Consider the following 21,217-nt stretch of genomic DNA (forward strand, 5'->3'; position numbering starts at 1 on the left):
AGTGCCTCCGCAAAACATGGCATCTAACATAGCCATCTCTTCATCCATGGAATCTCCCCAATGCTTATCTAAGTTCCTCCGCAAAACATGGCTTCTTACATAGCCATCTCTTCATCCATGTCATCTTCCCAATACTTATGTCTAAGTGCCTCCGCAAAACATGGCATCTAACATAGCCATCTCTTCATCCATGGAATCTTCCCAATGCTTATGTCTAAGTGGCTCCTAAAAACATGGCATCTAACATAGCCATCTCTTATGTCCAAGTGCCTCCTGAAAACATGTGGCTCTACCTCTTATGTAGCCTTGACCATACATGTATAATCATGGGTTGTATACCCATCATATCTTAACTTATCCCACTTGATATTTTACTCTAGTAGAGCATACATGTACATATTGAGATATGATCTTGTATACCTATCATATCTTATTGAGATATGATGCGTTGTATACCTATCATATCTTAACTTAACCATTGAGGAATCTGACTCTAGTAGATATACACGCGGATCAGTGTAACATGTTCTCAACATTGATTTGACTATTTGTACACCAGGTGTAACAATAGCCATGGTCTCAAACTCCTCATCACAAGGGTATGTTTAGAGCCATTATCTTCATCAATAAAGTAGTGACCTGCTAATGAAACATCAGGCATTATAAAAGGTTGATCCAGCTTTTCATTTTGCTTAAATGATACATGTAAACTTGTTAATTTTTTAGTGCATTTAGAACCACCACATAACACATTAGAGTAAACATTTTACCTCAGCCCACTTGACTAAGACCACATAATAGACCCAGTATTTTAAAGATCTCTCTTGGTTCAGTAAGTGCCTTGATTGTTGCTTAACATTTAAGGCACCCATCTAATTCTTTGCCTCAGCCTTTATAGAATCCTTTACTAGCATATACCTGCTACTTATCTTATCAAACATAACATCCCTACTCACTTACATCTATGCACATGTAGTGGGGTTATAGCATCTAACCTTTCTACTCAAGGGAATAACCAATGCAAATATATATTTTCGTGCATTTATAGTGGGGTTATAGCATGTTTCTACATTGGGAATAACTATTGAACATACATTTTTCTACCTTGACATCTAACTTACTTCTCACCTCATCTGGTACATGGCATCTAACATAGCCATCTCTCCATCCATGGCATCTCCCCAATGCTTATCTAAGTGCCTCCGCAAAACATGGCTTCTTACATAGCCATCTCTTCATCCATGTCATCTTCCCAATACTTATGTCTAAGTGCCTCCGCAAAACATGGCATCTAACATAGCCATCTCTTCATCCATGGAATCTCCCCAATGCTTATCTAAGTGCCTCCATAAAAACATGGCTTCTTACATAGCCATCTCTTCATCCATGTCATCTTCCCAATACTTATGTCTAAGTGCCTCCACAAAACATGGCATCTAACATAGCCATCTCTTCATCCATGGAATCTTCCCAATGCTTATGTCTAAGTGGCTCCTCAAAACATGGCATCTAACATAGCCATCTCTTATGTCCAAGTGCCTCCTCAAAACATGTGGCTCTACCTCTTATGTAGCCTTGACCATACATGTATAATCATGGGTTGTATACCCATCATATCTTAAGTTATCGCACTTGATATTTTACTCTAGTAGAGCATACATGTACATATTGAGATATGATGCGTTGTATATCTACTAATCATATCTTAACTTGTCCATTGAGGATATCTGACTCTAGTAGATATACACGTGGATCAGTGTAACATGTTCTCAACATTGATTTGACTATTTGTACACCATGTGTAACAATAGCCATGGTCTCAAACTCCTCATCACAAGGGTATGTTTAGAGCCATTATCTTCATCAATAAAGGAGTGACCTCTACTAATGAAACATCAGGCATTATAAAAGGTTGATCCAGCTTTTCATTTCGCCTAAATGATACATGTAAACTTGTTAATTTTTTAGTGCATTTAGAACCACCACATAACACATTAGAGTAAACATTTTACCTCAGACTACTTGACTAAGATCACACAATAGACCCATTATTTTAAAGATCTCTCTTGGTTCAGTAAGTGCCTTGATTGTTGCTTAACATTTAAGGCACCCATCTAATTCTTTGCCTCAGCCTTTATAGAATCCTTTACTGACATATACCTGCTCCTTATCTTATCAAACATAACATCCCTACTCACTTACATCTCATGCACATGTAGTGGGGTTATAGCATCTAACCTTTCTACTCAAGGGAATAACCAATAAATATATATTTTCATGCATGTATAGTGGGGTTATAGCATGTTTCTCCTTTGGGAATAACTATTGAACATACATTTTTCTACCTTGACATCTAACTTACTTCTCACCTCATCTGGTACATGGAATCTAACACAGCCATCTCTTCATCCATGGCATCTCCCCAATGCTTATCTAAGAGCCTCTGCAAAACATGGCTTCTTACATAGCCATCTCTTCATCCATGTCATCTTCCCAATACTTATGTCTAAGTGCCTCCGCAAAACATGGCATCTAACATAGCCATCATCTATTCATCCATGGAATCTCCTCAATGCTTATCTAAGTGCCTCCGCAAAACATGGCTTCTTACATAGCCATCTCTTCATCCATGTCATCTTCCCAATACTTATGTCTAAGTGCCTCCACAAAACATGGCATCTATTATAGCCATCTCTTCATCCATGGAATCTTCCCAATGCTTATGTCTAAGTGGCTCCTCAAAACATGGCATCTAACATAGCCATCTCTTATGTCCAAGTGCCTCCTCAAAACATGTGGCTCTACGTCTTATGTAGCCTTGACCATACATGTATAATCATGGGTTGTATACCCATCATATCTTAACTTATCCCACTTGATATTTTACTCTAGTAGAGCATACATGTACATATTGAGATATGATGCGTTGTATACCTAATCATATCTTAACTTGTCCATTGAGGATATCTGACTCTAGTAGATATACACGTGGATCAGTGTAACATGTTCTCAACATTGATTTGACTATTTGTACACCAGGTGTAACAATAGCCATGGTCTCAAACTCCTCATCACAAGGGTACGTTTAGAGCCATTATCTTTATCAATAAAGCAGTGACCTGCTAATGAAACATCAGGCATTATAAAAGGTTGATCCAGCTTTTCAGTTCGCTTAAATGATACATGTAAACTTATTAATTTTTTAGTGCATTTAGAACCACCACATAACACATTAGAGTAAACATTTTACCTCAGTCTACTTGACTAAGATCACACAATAGACCCATTACTTTAAAGACCTCTCTTGGTTCAGTAAGTGCCTTGATTGTTGCTTAACATTTAAGGCACCCATCTAATTCTTTGCCTCAGCCTTTATAGAATCCTTTACTAGCATATACCTGCTACTTATCTTATCAAACATAACATCCCTACTCACTTACATCTCATGCACATGTAGTGGGGTTATAGCATCTAGCCTTTCTACTCAAGGGAATAACCAATGAATATATATATTTTCATGCATGTATAGTGGGGTTATAGCATGTTTCTACTTTGGGAATAACTATTGAACATACATTTTTCTACCTTGACATCTAACTTACTTCTCACCTCATCTGGTACATGGAATCTAACACAGCCATCTCTTCATCCTTGGCATCTCCCCAAAACTTATCTAAGAGCCTCTGCAAAACATGGCTTCTTACATAGCCATCTCTTCATCCATGTCATCTTCCCAATACTTATGTCTAAGTGCCTCCGCAAAACATGGCATCTAACATAGCCATCTCTTCATCCATGGAATCTCCCCAATGCTTATCTAAGTTCCTCCGCAAAACATGGCTTCTTACATAACCATCTCTTCATCCATGTCATCTTCCCAATACTTATGTCTAAGTGCCTCCGCAAAACATGGCATCTAACATAGCCATCTCTTCATCCATGGAATCTTCCCAATGCTTATGTCTAAGTGGCTCCTCAAAACATGGCATCTAACATAGCCATCTCTTATGTCCAAGTGCCTCCTCAAAACATGTGGCTCTACCTCTTATGTAGCCTTGACCATACATGTATAATCATGGGTTGTATACCCATCATATCTTAACTTATCCCACTTGATATTTTACTCTAGTAGAGCATACATGTACATATTGAGATATGATGCGTTGTATACCTATCATATCTTAACTTGTCCATTGAGGATATCTGACTCTAGTAGATATACATGCGGATCAGTGTAACATGTTCTCAACATTGATTTGACTATTTGTACACCAGGTGTAACAATAGCCATGGTCTCAAACTCCTCATCACAAGGGTATGTTTAGAGCCATTATCTTCATCAATAAAGCAGTGACCTGCTAATGAAACATCAGGCATTATAAAAGGTTGATCCAGCTTTTCATTTCGCTTAAATGATACATGTAAACTTGTTAATTTTTTAGTGCATTTAGAACCACCACATAACACATTAGAGTAAACATTTTCCCTTAGCCTACTTGACTAAGATCACACAATAGACCCATTATTTTAAAGATCTCTCTTGGTTCAGTAAGTGCCTTGATTGTTGCTTAACATTTAAGGCACCCATCTAATTCTTTGCCTCAGCCTTTATAGAATCCTTTACTAGCATATACCTGCTACTTATCTTATCAAACATAACATCCCTACTCACTTACATCTCATGCACATGTAGTGGGGTTATAGCATCTAACCTTTCTACTCAAGGGAATAACCAATGAATATATATATTTTCATGCATGTATAGTGGGGTTATAGCATGTTTCTACTTTGGGAATAACTATTGAACATACATTTTTCTACCTTGACATCTAACTTACTTCTCACCTCATCGGGTATATGTAACAGCAGAAATGCACCCAAACTCTTTCTACTTTGGGAATAACCAATGGATAGACATTTTTCTATCTCGACATCTAACTTACTTCTCACCTCATCTGGTAACAATAATAGAAGCATTCTTTGATTGATGTCATCTTTATTGATCCCTACGCATCACAATGTATCACATTTAAAGGTCTTTGACTTACATGTTTATTATGTGAAAGTTTATGCTTAGCTTTCTTGCACACCAATTATCATTCAAGTTTACATACTTTTTGCATGCTTCACGTACTCTATGCATTCCATGCACTTTGAACTTTGGCAGACATGTAATAATACTTTTTGGGCCTGTATATTATTTAGCCAACTGAATATTGACATGTCTAATGCATTTATGCCAAATATCAATATATGTTATCACACCTATACCATGTCTAATGCATTTATGCCAAATATTAATATATGTAATCGCACCTATACCGCGTGTAAAGATTACATTTTTCACTCTAGGCATGCTCAAATCTAATGTAAACATCTTGCCAACAATGTTTTTCTTCATAAACCAATTGGCACTGGGTATTGAAATTTTTCACATAATATGCATGAGGATTAACTCAGTTTTTATACATATTGCGCTCAATCATTTGCCCATTAGGACATTTTGGAGGTCATTCGTAGGTCCTTGTAAGAAAATGGTCGATTCTTATTTTCTCTCTCTAGAAAAAATCTTGAAATATCAAAATAAATAGAATGTAAAAGTCATAAAAGTGTAGTCTTTGAGCAAGAGAGGTAAATTTTCTCCCAGGCGGCCATCTTACAGTTCGTTGGAACCTTCTTTGAAATGATACATTCGAAACTGCAAGAATAAAGTTAGTTTAGAAGATATAATTGCAGGGAAGACAGTTTGGAGGGAATTAAATCCTTCTTCTCTAATTTTAAAAGAGAAATACAAGCCTTCTCTCACTATAGTCAATCATATTCTCTCACTCTGCATCATATAGTATACTTACTCATTTCTAGAACACTCCAATGGAGAACAACCATGTACACACTCTTTCTATTGAAGAGTCTAATCATAAAAGCATTAAGAGAAAGTACCATCTGCAGATTGATCTAGATAGTGCATATGGCCCATTCAAAAACGCAAAAGCGAACAACTATTGCTCTCATTAGATGTTAAAGATCATATGAGGTTGTTGGGGAAGCAACACATAGACCTTTGGTGTGATGGCTCTATCTATCCTATTGACCCTCGTATATTGACCCTCGTACTGCTTCACATCCTCCCTTTTCAAATCTAACAACTCTCTTACGTTTTGTAGGTGATGGCGCCACAGGCTTACTAGGATATTGCAAGTCAATATCTTGCATGCAAGAATGAGAAAGGCATTATTCACAACACTTAGCAAATGAGCTTCTTGGCTTGTCTGGTGAATGCAAGACATAGAAAGTTAGATTGGAAGAACAAGAACATCTGGTGGCTAGGTATATTTGATGTCAAGAACGAGTACCATGAATCCTTGTTTTGGGTATTTCATCAAACACATATCCCCAATCTCATCAAAGAACAGATGAATGCAACCAGGATACTCCATGTAGAGAAAAGGGGGGGATTTCAATTCCAATGGCATCTTGCGGGTGACTTGAAGACTCTCAAGTGCTTATTTAATTGCAGCAAAGGGGCCAATGCAAAGTCTCCATGCCTTTACTGCATGGACTCTGCAAGGGTGATGGACTCTAAGTGGTGGAGATGACCACCGAACATACAAATTTTGGATGAGAACTTTAAACCAGTGTTTGAGATTCCTCTTTCCAGTGTGCATATATGCATGCTTCATGCTTTGTGTCGTATCGTAGAGAAACTAGTATATCTCCACATTGGCTTTGCTTGGAAGATCAAGAATGTAGAAGAGAGAAAAGAAGCCATCCGTGCATTGGAGAAGGTGCTATCAGAAATTGGACTATATGGAGGTAATGTCCAGATTCTGAAGGACACTAAAAAGTCATCAAATGAAAAGGAAGTTCCAATGAAGCCCTCCATTGAAGGTGTTAAGGCAAGAAGATTTCTTTCCAAGGCCAATGAATAATCAGCAACACAAACATACAAAATTAGGAAAGAAATATACAACCTACACAAGTCGAATCGAATACCAATAGTGGAAAAAGCTTCATAATGCAGTGAAAGACCATGAAGGTGCTTCAAGGAATGTCAAAGCAGATGTTTGGCGTTCAATTAATACTCTGTTCCAAATGTGGGAGAAAGTCAACTACTCCCAGTAAGAAAAAAGGAGCTTTCAAGACAACTTATAAGCGTTCAAAAAAGCATTCAGAGCTGCTGGGACTGACACCAACATTACACACTACATGGTATGTTTCTAGCTTACTGCTGTTTCCTAGCCCTTGATACTAACTTACATTGTATGTTTTCTTGTGCAGCATATTCTCTACAACCACATGCCTTACTTTATCAAGTACTGAGATCCTAGCATTTGGAACAACACACAAGGACTCCAGAAATCACACTATATGACTCGAAATGCATATTTTAGGCACACACAACATGGTGGTGGGAAAAGTAAGGCAAACAGCCTACAAGAAGTGTTCCAATGGTTCTATGGAAGGATACTACAAAAACTACATAAAAAAGGAACCTTGAGGGCATCCAAACTGATGCAGACACTCAGACATATGGAAAGGAAGAGATTGAAGCGTTCTAAAGCATTTAAAAAGTCGGATGCCATAGAAGCACAAAACAAATGGAGAGAACAAAAGATTTTTGTTAATCATCGTTGGATAGATAGATGTAACACATAAGTCTTTTACAATGTATCTTTCCATTCTAACGACTTTGGCAATTCCAATGAATCTGGCTTTCATTTATACCTTAGCAAACGTTGTTTGCCATACTCTTCTAGTTCCTCTGGGTTCTCTATGCCTAGAGACAATGTTACTGCAGTATATGTATCAAAGTAATCCCTTCGGTTGCTGGCATAACCAGGGTAGCATCCAAAAATTTCTAAGGCAATAGACTTCTCTATCAAAATAATCTTCTCATAACTTTTAGGAATAATCATTGCACCTAGGAACAGGGACAATGTCTTGAATACAAAATTTACAACTTTACCTTCTTGGCTCATGGCATTGTGGTAGATTATAATCTTTGCCTTAGACGATTTACTTAGGTGGTGAGAGGGAGATGCATCTCAGCCATAATACTCCCTTTTATGACACTGCAAGAATTTGTCTTTGACTTCAAATGTACTCTACAAAACAAAATAATTAAGGAAACATAAGTCTACATATCACATTCACACACACACACGTACACACAACACACATACACAAAGAGAGAGAGAGAGAGAGAGAGAGAGAGAGAGAGAGAGAGAGAGAGAGAAACCTGAGTCTCATATGTCACGAACAGTTAGTCTTGTCAAAGGTTAAGAGAACTTTTAGTATCTTCTCCTACTTTGTTCATCCACTCCTTGTGGAGTCATTCAACTTATCAAAGCCATATTTGGCCTGCAGCTCCATGAAGGTTTTATCGTCTGGCACAAATCCATCATCTTTGAACTTCTGTGCTTTGCCCAAACATATATTGAGACACTCTTTACTATTGTAATTTTCCTCCAAGTCATCCCTATCATCTTCCGAGACAAAACCACTACCCTCTTCCTGAAAATTGGCAATAGCACATAAAGCAAAATCTTCTTGAAGATTGAAAATGTTCTGAATGTCAGACAACAGTACATAAGGTTTGTTATTGACCCAACAAATTCTGGCAGCACTGGCAATACTAGACCACACCGGTCCACTTTGAATATATCTACATATAGAGGTCTCTGTATTGTTGACGTCTTAAGAGCAACAATATCCATCGACTTTGCCTCGTCTTCCTCCTATACTAACTCAATCTCTTCCTCAAGTTCTGCCTCCCCAGAAGGTAACTTATCTTCTTGGGAAATTTCATCTTGAATAGTACCTTCATACAGTAGTTCTTCATGCCTTTCATCAGGAAGCTCTTTATAGAGGCACTGCAAGTAGCAGAGGAATCTAAATGGCTCATACAATAGCCTGCAGCAACTTAAGTGCAAGGTACACGAAGAGGGCTTGTAGGAAGATGGGAGTTCTTGGTACTTCTTGTATAGAAAATTGTTTGCCTTCTAGCTTAGTGCACAATCCAGCATGTGCACATAAGCCTAATTGTTTAGTAGTAGCCTTCCTTTAGATACTAATTTTTCGAAACCATCCTTGTGTTTTGACAGGTACTCTGCATGCTGATCCAAAATTGACTCTACTTGCAAAAGTGGTTAGTAGCTCCCGCATTATAGACAAAATCAAAAAGTTTCTCATCAATTAGAGCAAGATCATTGCTCTCAAAAATTTCCTCCTTCTTTTCCTTCATGTCAGTGCTAAGACATTGCTCCTTCTTGTTCTGCTTCTTCCTCTTTGACATCTCTTCCTTAGCCTCCGTTGAGAAATCAAAACCCCTCTTAACCAGAGAGACTCTGGCGAGTAGGTTGCTTAGAAAGGGACACAAGACTAAGAACACCTGCTTTCTCCTGTTCATCTGCCTCCATATCCCGATCTTCTGAATGGGGTTCCTCATCACTATGATCCTTTATAAAGGGGGTAACTTGATTCTCCCGGCTCCACATTTGGAAACCCTTGATCTTCTGTCTGTCCTCTCACAAGCTGTGGCTCATGTATCCTTGCCATAACCTCTGCAGGGTCGTTAGTAGTGAAGTCAATAGATCTTTTCTTTGTGCTCATCAACAGCTTTGTAGACTTCATCCGCATGTCCCTCCTACCCGCAGCACTAAACTTAGGATCCAACACAGTGACTCCTCGCTTAAGCTTTCTCTGTTCTGATAAGTAAGACATTGGCATGAATTAGAAAAGGAGAGAAACCCCTTCTTATATTTGTGCAATTTGGTGTGATAAAGCAACTCCATTACCCTTACAAGAGCCATATCGCGCCAAATTGCACAAATTTCTCTCTCTCTCTCTCTCTCTCTCTGGTTGTACTATATGTGTGTGTCTGTGTTTTGTATGGTTCTATGTGTGTGTCGATGTGTGTGCATGTGTGTGTATTTGTGGATGTGATATAAGTGTATATGTATGTGTGTGTATGTGTGTATTTGTGGATGTGATATAAGTGTATATATATGTGTGTGTATGTGTGTATTTGTGGATGTGATATAAGTGTATATGTATGTGTGTGCAAGTTGGTGGATAAAGCACCTCCATTACCCTTATAAGAGCCATATCGTGCCAAAAATGCACAAACTTCTCTCTCTTCCTCTCTCTCTCTCTCTCTCTCTCTCTCTCTCTCTCTCTCTCTCATTGTGGGTGTACTATATGTGTGTGTATGTGTTGTATATGGTTCTCTGTGTGTGTGTGTGTGTGCGTGTGGATGTGATATAAGTGTATATGTATATGTTTGTATGTGTGTGTGTGTGTGTGTGTGCGTGTGCGTGTGGATGTGATATAAGTGTATATGTATGTGTTTGTATGTGTGTGAAATTTGGTGTGATAAAGCACCTCCATTACCCTTACAAGAGCCGTATCATGCCAAACTTCTCTCTCTCTCTCTCTCTCTCTCTCTCTCTCCCTTACAAAATGAGACCTGAGGGAGAACTGAGAGGTTGTTGGATCTTTTTTAACTTTGTGAAGAGAATGAGAGATTGGTCAACAATGGCATGCCATGTTTACAATCCTTTTTTCGGGAGATGCAAACAATGACCATTCGGGAATTCAAAGTAGAGGACACTGAAGCACAAAAATTGTTTTGGGAGCTTCTTAATGGAGTCATGGAGAGAGAAGGATATAAAAAGGCACAATTTAGGGGATGTATGGGATATGAAACTCAAGCAAATTGGCATGCAGTAAGAACAGTGTTTAATGGTGGCCCGGACAAAGAGATGAAAGGAAGAGAGAACTCTTGCTCTTTCCATTGGGAATAAAGTCTTCACAAACATGCAATTGCATGTATTCCACCCCATTTGCAATTGCATGTATTCCACCCCATTTGCAAGAGGGGTTCAAATTCAGATGCTGGCAATGGAAAGGTGCACCATCAAAAGAGGCCATAAAAGTTAAACTTGATGGTTTGAGGAATTGGCTGAGGACCGGGCATGTGGACAAATCAAAGATAACCATGTTGGAAACATGGCTTGTGTGGTGGCTGCATGCTAGAGTAGCACACTGGGGAGAATACATGGTTGAGGTAATGATACAAGTTGCTATGCATTCAGCTTGTTGTTTGAGAAATATGCATTTGTACTTGATGAGTTTTTTATTTTTTTGTTGGCTATGAAATACAATGACAAGTTTTTGGTACCCCAGGATAATCTAGCAGAGTCTGTTCATGGAAGTTGGCTAGTAGAAAATGATGGTGTGAAATACATTACCATATTTGATGCCTTTGAAAATGACCTCACTTCTTGCCTACTGTAGAGTGCAAGATATGATGCTTATTTGAGAGGTGGACACCAGGGTACAAGGCTTGGTGTTGAGAAGCTTAAAAGAAGAAGAGCTTCTATAGGATCTACCTTAATTGCACCTCGGACAAAAATTGACCTCACCAATGAAGTAGCCGTGGAGCTCAATGCAGCAATTGGCAGAGCTTATATGGATGGTGATGCTAGAATACATTGAGCACGAGCAGGAGGCATTGGACAAACCATCAAGAAAACATTGGACAACCCATCAAGAAAACAGACTCTCATCGGCCTGAGTATGAGTATGTTTCTCGATCACTCCATAGAGGTACTCATAGCCAGGCCACTTAGGCAACCACTAACAGAAGCCAGCATTGTGAGATGATTGTTCACCCAACCAAGTGGGCCATTAGACGGACTAAGCTAGGGTGTGGAGCAAGATGTCTAGGCTATCTACTAGGAGAGGGTAGGAAATGTGACAAGGCTATTGATGGGAAAGGGAGAGGCGGTTTGGTGGATGTCTCGGCACCATGCTTTAAAAGACGCATTCGATTTCCAAGAGGTGTTCGAAAGCAGATTATGTGGTTTTGTGGTTACAATGTGCATCACACAAGAGAACCTTGTGATATAGTCATTGACAAGCCTACTTCTAGGCCAACAGAGTGGCCAGTGGGACAAGGCACAAATCTTACGAGGGTAGAAATTGAAGGTTTGTGGGATGCAGGGTTTGATTTATTGAATATAGGTCCTTCAAGGGGGGAAGAGCTGCTAGAACTACCCATGACACAATGGAGGGGGAAGTGTGGCATGGTATGGATGCTAGGCCAACACATCATGGAGGTAAAAAGGTTGTTGTTTCAAGGGTTGTATCAAAAGATATGGATGCAAAGATGATTCTGGCTACTAGCGTTCAGTGTCAAGTTATTGAAAGGAATGTAATTCAAGCCAATGAGGACGTAGAATTTCTAGTATCAACCCTGGGAAGTGAGGCTCATGGGAAGACATATACAAGGTGAAAATTTGTGCATTCTCATCATGGAGTTGTGAAGATTGTGAGTTTAGGATGGATAAGGGAAAACATTACATGCCTTGCAAACATATGTACTACATATACACAAATGAGCTGGGACTTCAAGTGGCTACGCAAAGGTTTGTTCACTGGGTAGCTTTGACAAAGTGAGAGTTGGGGCAGGCGCTTAAAAATTTTGTTAACAGGAGAGATTGAAGGTCAATGGAAATCTTTTGGGGTGGTCTTTGTGTGTCTTTTTTGGGTTCATGGTGTTGTAGCTAAAATAATGGGGTTCATAAAGATTACACTACAAAGATACAAGTTTTGCTTGCAAAGTATGCATTTTTTGTGGACAGATTTGAACAATGGTATGTGGGGTCCTCCAATGTCATGAAAAATGAATTTTGTATAATCCATGCATAAAATTATGTTTTTTTCTATGAAAATATTGTTGGTTATGCATGATGGGTGTGCTCAAACTTATGTCGTGTTGTTGTAATCTTGTCTCTTTTTCTTAATTGAATGTTTCACTTGACTGCACCATTGTACATGAACTTGGGTTTTTTTGTTTAAGATTTCTTGTGAGGGTGTTTCTCTAGGAAACTATAGTAAGTTGGACTATTGTTTTTTCTTGTGTGGCTTTTACATGACTTTGTTTTTTTTCCCCACGCTCGGATGCTTGGAGGTTTTTCCGCTCAGAGAATGGACATCCCCCTAATAAAGATGATTCAAAGAAGTGTTACAAGTGTAATGAGATTGGATATATCACATGCAATTGTCCATGAAAGTTTATTTCACTTGGACTCAATATGATCGATGGTGATGAAGAAGAAGAATAGCACGATGACTACTCCGACTCTTGAGGTAACATATTTATTTCATTTGATTATTCGTACAATAAATTTTATTTAAGATTTTTTTTTGGTAAATTCAAAGGAGAGTCTTTATGCATCAGAAGTAGAACTTCTTGAAGGAACTGGCCCTTCCATCTTGAACTATACTTTATGAAATTTTCACTATGTATTAGTCTCGTGGTATGGGACACGAGATTAATCCTGTGTGAAGGATTCCAATGCAACTTTATCTCTACATCTGTGTGGGATAATTTCTAATAGTATGGGACACTAGAATGTATCACACATAGAAGTCCTTGATACAATGGCTTTTGTTATAATTAGAAAAGACTCCTTGAATTTATATATTATACAACAATTTATCTCCTTTACTTGCAAAATAAGCAAACACACAACTAAGGTGAGTTGCTTATCCAAGTAGGAGGTATGTTACATAATGTCCACCCTCTAGTTGTACAGGGATGCCCAAACACTAATGTGCCATTCTAGTGAATTGGTATCATGGGTGACCCCACATTAAATACTAGTTACCTAGTGTTATTGGCATAGCTTGAGACCATGCTTGATAGGTGTATATTGTTGAGGTGTAACAAGTAGTGCCAAGCTTGATAACTGTATTGTGGTCAAGTGATAGAAGTGGACTATGCTAGATAACTGCACATAGTCGAAGTGTAACAAGTGGTTTATGCAATTGATGTGCCATGCTAATTGAAGTGTAACAAGTGGCGATACACACCATGCTAGATTATGTGTATAATGATACTCTCATTGTAGTGAAACATGTGGTAAGTGCATGTTGTGTTTGTGCCTATCAAGGATTCGTATTGGGATTAATTGTAGAGAAGGGAAATTGATTGAAACAACTAATGTGCTTACGTTTGGGAGATAGGTGATGATGACAATAACCTAACAATTCATATTTTCTAATAAACCTTATCTTAGATCAAAGGTTGATTCGTATCTGTAGAGAGGAACTCGTGTTCTCCTCTAATGGCATTGAGATTGGCTTACACCCTATTATCCCATACTTGGATAGCATATTCAAAACATACTGCCTCTATAAAAGCTAAATCCCATTACATGATCTAATCACCTCTATACCTAAGACGTATCATAGCTCACCCAAATCTTTCATTCTAAACTTCTTCTTAATCAGATTTTTTACCTCATGAATGCCATCATTTCTATCACTTATGATAACAAAGTCATCAACCTAGATGCATGTCAATCTTTCTCACATAAAGTGAGAAATTAGCCTTGGAAATATCTAAAATCCAAAAGTGATAAGATACTCCCTTGTCTTGTTTGACATGTTTTAGGTGCCTGCTTCAATCCATACAAGTCTTTATGCAACCTACAAACAAAATCTAGGTGGGTTACACCATGTAAACTTTCTCTTATAAGCCACCATGCAAAAATGCCTTCTTTACATCCCATTTGATGTAAGTACTATCCCTTATCTCACGATTGCCATCCTTAAACTAGGTCTAATATCTCATAGTAGTTAATGCCATGTATATGTGCATATGCCTTGGTAAACAATCTTGCCTTGTACTTGCTAACAAAAAACCATCTGAAGTATGAAGGCACTAAATCCCATACCCATTTAGTGTCTAACATGGCCATCCCTTCATCCATAGCATTTCCCCAATGGCCATCTCTTCATCCATAGTGTTTCCCCAATGCTTATATCCAGGTGCCTTGCCTTCTTAAAACATGGCATCTAACATAGCCATCTCTTCATCCATAGCATTTCCCCAATGTTTATATCCAAGTGCCTTGCCTTCTTAAAACATGGCATCTAACATAGCCATCTCTTCATCCATGCTATGTTAGATAACGATCATCTCTTCATTCATGGCCTCTAGCATAGCCATCTCTTCATCTATGGCTATGTTAGATGGCCATCTCTTCATCCATGGTATTTTCCCAATGCTTATATATCCAAGCACCTTGCCTCTTAAAACATGGCATCTAACATAGCCATCTCTTCATCCATAAAATCTTCTCAATGCTTATGTCTAAGTGCATCCTCAAAACATGGCATCCAACATAGCCATCTCTTCATCTATGGCATCTTCCCAATGCTTATGTCTAAGCGCCTCCTCAAAACATGGCATCTAACATAGCCATCTCTTCATCCATGGCATCTCCCCAATGCCTATCTAAGTGCCTCCTCTAAACATGGCTTCTTACATAGCCATCTTGTTGCGTGACGAGTGGTGATCAATGCAAGGATGCAACAAAAAGATGCAAGCAGGAAAACAAGTGACATTCTTATTTAGGGCTCTTGTAAAGAGTTCCAAGTTGTAGATGAGTGTGGGAGTGGGCTTAAGAATAATCCCACATGGAAAGTTTTGGGAGTTTTAGAGTTTTTGTATAAAAAGTGGCTCATTTGAGAGCTTATGTACACTTTGGGCTAAGTTCATCTAGAGCTCCTTTGAGAGAGCTACTCTCCCTCTTCTCCATAGAGGTGAAGACTCTTCTCTCACCCCATCTACATCTTTGTATGCGATAAATCTCTTCATTGAATCAATAGCAATGTTATGAGTCTTTCTCATCGTCTTCTCTAATCATTTTACTCTTATGCATGCTTTTAGTATTTCATTTTTATCTATGTGGGCTGATTTGAAGCTTTCATGGAAGCTTGATGCTTGAGTGTGTGCATGCTTGTAGGAAGATAGGAGTGGAGTGAGGTCTTTCTCTTTGCTTGAGTGCATAGTGATTGTGTTCCTCTTGCTTGTATTTGTGAATGAATGGGTGTGTAGGAATGAGGACAAGTTGAGCTTGTGTGTGTGCTTAGTCTAGTGTCATGTGATGGTAACCATAAGCATTCTCTCCATTTGTGGATAAGCTTTTGTGCACCGGTACGGGTTGAATCCCTAGCTCCAAAAGGGATGCAAATCCCATTGGATTGAGCTACACGTGGATCATACTACTCTTGCTACAAGTGAGAGAGTTTTCCGTCTCTCCATTGGCGCCGCTGCCGGGGAGAAGACTCAAAACCGGTTGAGAAGCTTGCATTACTACCACTATTTCTTTTTGTTTTTAGGTTTAGGGTTAGCATGAGTGTGGAATCTCGAAGCTAGTGATTAGAAGAGAGAAAAAATAGATTAGTACTTGTGCGGTTGAGATCTACTCCCGCTAATGTTTTATCATTCATGTATATGCTTTCCATTGTTGTTTTCATCGTTGTGTTCATTTTTTGTTCATAGATTAGAAACGAAAATTTGAATAATACATTAAGCTCAATGCATTATGTGTGAGCTTATGTATTATGCATTAAACTTGTGCTTAATGTATTAATGCGTTATGGCTTAAGCTTATTGCATTATGCAATAATGCAATAGATTAATGCTTAAGCAATATTAGCCGGCTGCATCTAAGGCCGTGTGGGCGGCTGGCTGTTGGCTGATTAAAAGTAGCAGTGGTGGGCGCCTGGCTGTGAACGTGGCCGAAAATAAAAGCAAGGTGGTGAGCTGGCCGTAGAAGTAGGTGAGGAGGCGAAAATAAAGATGAAAGCGGCTGCTGGCTAGTGAAGAAAAGTCGCCTGTGGTAGAGCGGCCGCAAGGAGGCTCACATAGCGGCTGCATCTGGAGAAGCCGATGAAGCGAAGTGGCGCTGGCCGCAAGGTGGTGAAGTGGCTGCAGCTAAGGGCTGGTGCGAAGGCAGTGGTAGGGCGAGGAGGCAACTGCAGCTACGAAGAGTGAAGGGCTGGCGAAGGTGGCATCGCTCAGACGGGCACTCGCCCAGAGAAGATCCGCATCTAGAAGTGGTATAACATCTACAAGGACCACATCACCCTCAAGGACTACGACATCCATGACGGTATCTTCGGTTGCAGCTAAGGCGACGAAGGCGGAGGCCGTGTAGAAGACGAGGTGGCGCAAGCACCTGCAGCGTAGGCGGCGGCAAGGAGGAAGCGAAGGGCTGGTGCGAAGGTCAGCGTGGAGAGAGCTCGCGGCACGGGCTTCAGCTATTGGCGGTGCGAAGGTTGGTGGCTGCTAGCTGGCAAGGAGGCGAAGACAAAGAAGCCAAGGCGGCGGTTACTACTGTAAGCGATAGAGTGGAGGCAAAGAAGCCAAGGCGGCGCCTGGCTATGCAGACGAAAGCGAAGGAGGTGAAAGGGCTGGCGAGAGGCAGTTGCGAAGAGCGTTGACTGTGGTGAAGAAGGTGTCAGGCGGTGGTGAGCTGGCCATTAAAGAAGGCGCGGAGGCACGTGAAGGAGCAGCGGCGGCGAATCCACAGAGAAAGCGCCGAAAAAAGGTTAGTATTTTTTTAATTTTTAATTTTTAATTTTTAATTTTATTTTTGTTAATTTTCATATTCTTTGCATTTTTTTTTAAAAAAAAATTTTTTTAAAAATAAAAAAAATTTCATATTCTTTGCATTTTTAAAAAAAATAAAAAATAAAAATAAATAAAAAAGAAAAAAAATAATAAAACAATAAAAATAAATAAAAATAATCTTTAAAAAAAAAGAGAAAAGAAAAGAAAAGAAAAGAAAAATCTGTAATTTTAAGAGTCAACATTTTTTGCATATTCTGTAATTTTTTTATTTTTTTTAAATTTCTGTAATTTTTTGCATAATTAGTGTAACTTGCATTTTTTATTTTTTTTTGTAATTTTGTGCATAATTAGGATTTTTGTGTAATTAGTAAAAAAAAAAAAAAATAGGATAGGTATTTACACGCATATTCATATTAGTTGCATTTAGCGATTAGGTAGGGTTTAAATATATATATATATATATATATACATAAATATAAATATATATATATTAAAATAAAATAAAAACCTTAAAATTTGACCTTATGCACTTGCGGTCGGGACGTCATATAGACACTACCATAGGGCCTAGGGCACCTTCTAGAGTACCTATGCAAGAAAGTGGGACCCAATCGGTAGGAAATTTGGCAGATATTGCTGAAACCTTTTCCGAATCCCAATCTGATACCCTTTCCAGAACAACTAGCTCATTGTCCATGGACAATCTAGGGCCGTCAAATAGTCATCCCTTAGCCCCAAATAGGACACCCACAAGATCTTTTAATCCATTTGAAGCCGACACCATGGGGTTACCACTCAATGTGAGACTTCAATATGTTTACACGAATGCTCAAGGAGCTGAGATCTTTAGGGATCCACAACAACGGTATCTTGTTAAGATCGCAGACTTTTTCTCAGAACTTGATAGAGCACCTCTAGTCAATGACTAGGGTAACATGTACATGGGTGGAGATGGTGTTCGCTACGAAGTCACCTATCATCTAGAGAATGTAGACAAATAAGGGGAGCTCTCTAAAAGTGAGTTCTTAGACTTATCAAAGCTTTCCAGATCAAGGGAGTCTAGAGATGATTGGCTCATTGAGCCGGACATGCTTGGACCATCCAATGCCCAGTCCTCAAAGACATCCATAGATGATTTACTTCTTGTAGATCTAAATTTGGAAAGGGATAGGAAAGGCAAGAGCAAAATGGATCAGGGGGCTGAGAACCAATGGGAGTTTGTACGACAAATTCCAGTGACAAAGGTCTTACAGGATGACCCACTTCAAGAGGTCTATAAGGACTCTTTAGAAGGATATTATGCCACAACTAGATTGACAGAGCTTGATCTTCCTCCAGCACTTGTGGTGGTAGTCGAGAAGCTTGCAAAATACAAGAACCGAATCGTTGATAAATGGGCCAATGAATACCGAACCTTAGATTGGAAGGAGATTCGGGAGCTCACGTGGAAAGGACAACCATTATTCATGGAAGTGTTCTCAACAACAAATACAGCTAAACCAGGAGAGACAGCATTTCTTGGAGAAACTGTTGCTCCTCCCCTACGAGAGTTCACTAGAGAGGGACCCTCAACATCAAAGTGGACCACTGCAAGTAGCCCAACTCTAGCACCAAGATATTATCCTGCACCAAAAGTGCGACCACAGATCACACCACAACAACGTTTCTCACACTATAACAATCGGAGGGTAGGGGAGCCAACTCGACCTCCCATAAATGCACCTCCTGAAATGCGGGTAACAAGATCTTTGGAGGGGGTTGGTGAGGTAGGTAATAGGGTACCCACACCAATTTGGGATGCATGTGGACCATCTTACCAAAGAGAGGAACAATTCCCACTGAGAGTGAGAGGCCGTAGGCCCTATGATGAGTATTCAAGACAAGTAAGGCCATCAACTCTTCAGAAACTGATAAAGAAGTACGAAGGGTCGGGAGATCCATATGACCATGTAGCAGCATTTAGGCAAGCAGTTCGAGCTGAGCAAGTGACTGACAAGCATACTCAAATTGAAGGATTTGGGCTCACTCTTGAGGGAAAGGCCCTTGCTTGGTTTCAGGCACTAGAGGCTTCAGACAAATCTTCTTTACGAGTTCTGGAAGAGAGATTCATTGCTGCTTTTTCCTTGATGGGGATTCAACATGACACGGTAGCAAACATCTACTCTTTCAAGCAAGGCGAGACTGAGAGTGTTAGAGATTGTGTAAATAGGATGAAGCAGTACATTAATCGTTGCCCAGAAGATGAGAAGCCCACCCAGAGTCGATTAATTTCTCTCTTCTTAAAAGGACTCAAAAATTCAACACTGCATACATATCTCTATGCAAAGAAGCATACAAATTTCAATGAGTGTTGCCATGATGCTATGGATTTCACAGATAACTTCAAATTCCAAGATGGTTCTGGCCCTGAGGTGCAACCTAGGGATCAGTGGGGTGATGACCAAAGTTCAGGGTCTAGTGCACTAGTAAATCCAGACCAGATAGCTAACCTAGTACTAAGGAGATTGGGACAAACCTATCACCCACCAATGCAGCCACAACAACAGCATCAGTGAATGAGGAGTGTACTACCTACAGGTCCTCATCTTTGTGGAGTGGCGGTAACCATAAAACCGAAGAATGTAATACCTTTTCTCCTCTAGTCACAAACCAACCCACAAAGAAGTGGTGCCAGGCTTGTGCTTGGAACTTTACCCACACCACACAGGAATGTACTCGCATTGCCAGAATGAGACAGGAGCGTGAGCAGCAAAGGGGTGGAGTGACTCCACAAATGCATCAACAGTATACTAATTTTGAACGTAAGCCACCGATGGCACAAGAGCAAGAACGACCTGTTCTTGGAGCTCAACCTCGTGCTCCTGGGACTGCTCCTGTGAGGGTTGTTGACTACTACAATTCAAATATGTGTAGAGACTTGGTAAACCTAGGCTATGTGGAGGAGGAATATGCATCATATTCATCCAAGGAAAATCTCTTTGAAAGTCCCGCATATCCAAGCCAAGCACTGGAGGCTCAACCAGGCGAACAAAATTCTTTGATGTTGCTAGGCGGCTACCAACCTAAGACTCCAGGCCCCTCAGGTCAATGGCAGCAAAGGAAAGTAGAAGCCAAACTAATGGGCCCCTGTTATGAGTGCGAAGAACCCCATTGGGCTCGTGATTGTCCACATCGCTCAAGGCAGGCAGCTCGATCCAATACAACAGTACCACAGTTTCCACCAATTGAAAGATATTGTCTAGGGTGTTGTGTAGAACACTTCCCAAAGGATTGTTTACTGAAACCACATAAGGAAGGCACCTCTCTACCCAAGGTCTCACTCAATTTTGTAGGGGCAGTTCCATCGCCACCTTCATCTGAGAATGAGGATGTCGTACCACTTAGAGTCATGACTAGATCACAGACACGAAATGCCAAAATGCAGACTGATGAGACACCTCAAACTAGGGATGCAAAGGCAAATCTACTGGACAAGACCCTACATTCCAATAGAAAAAGGACCACTAGGAGGAAAAAGAACCGCAACAATCGAACTAAGAGTGCATCCACTAGTTCTCAAGAAGCCTCTAAACAAAACATGAGGGATCAAACTTTTACATCCCAAGAAGTGCATGAGGAGCATCAACCTGGCAACCTGGGCCTAGTGCTAAACAAGATGAGGCTAGTACGACCGAGGATAGTTCTGGGGGTTCTGTTTTTGTGGATAAGGTGAATGAGACTCTAGATGCCATCATTGATGCTCATAGAAGTCGCATTGCAGCTTTATCTGAGCTACCCAAGAAG

This window comes from Cibotium barometz, chromosome 10 (assembly GCF_041138505.1).
Source record: "Cibotium barometz isolate CiBa-2024 chromosome 10, ASM4113850v1, whole genome shotgun sequence".
Classification (NCBI taxonomy): Eukaryota; Viridiplantae; Streptophyta; class Polypodiopsida; order Cyatheales; family Cibotiaceae; genus Cibotium; species Cibotium barometz.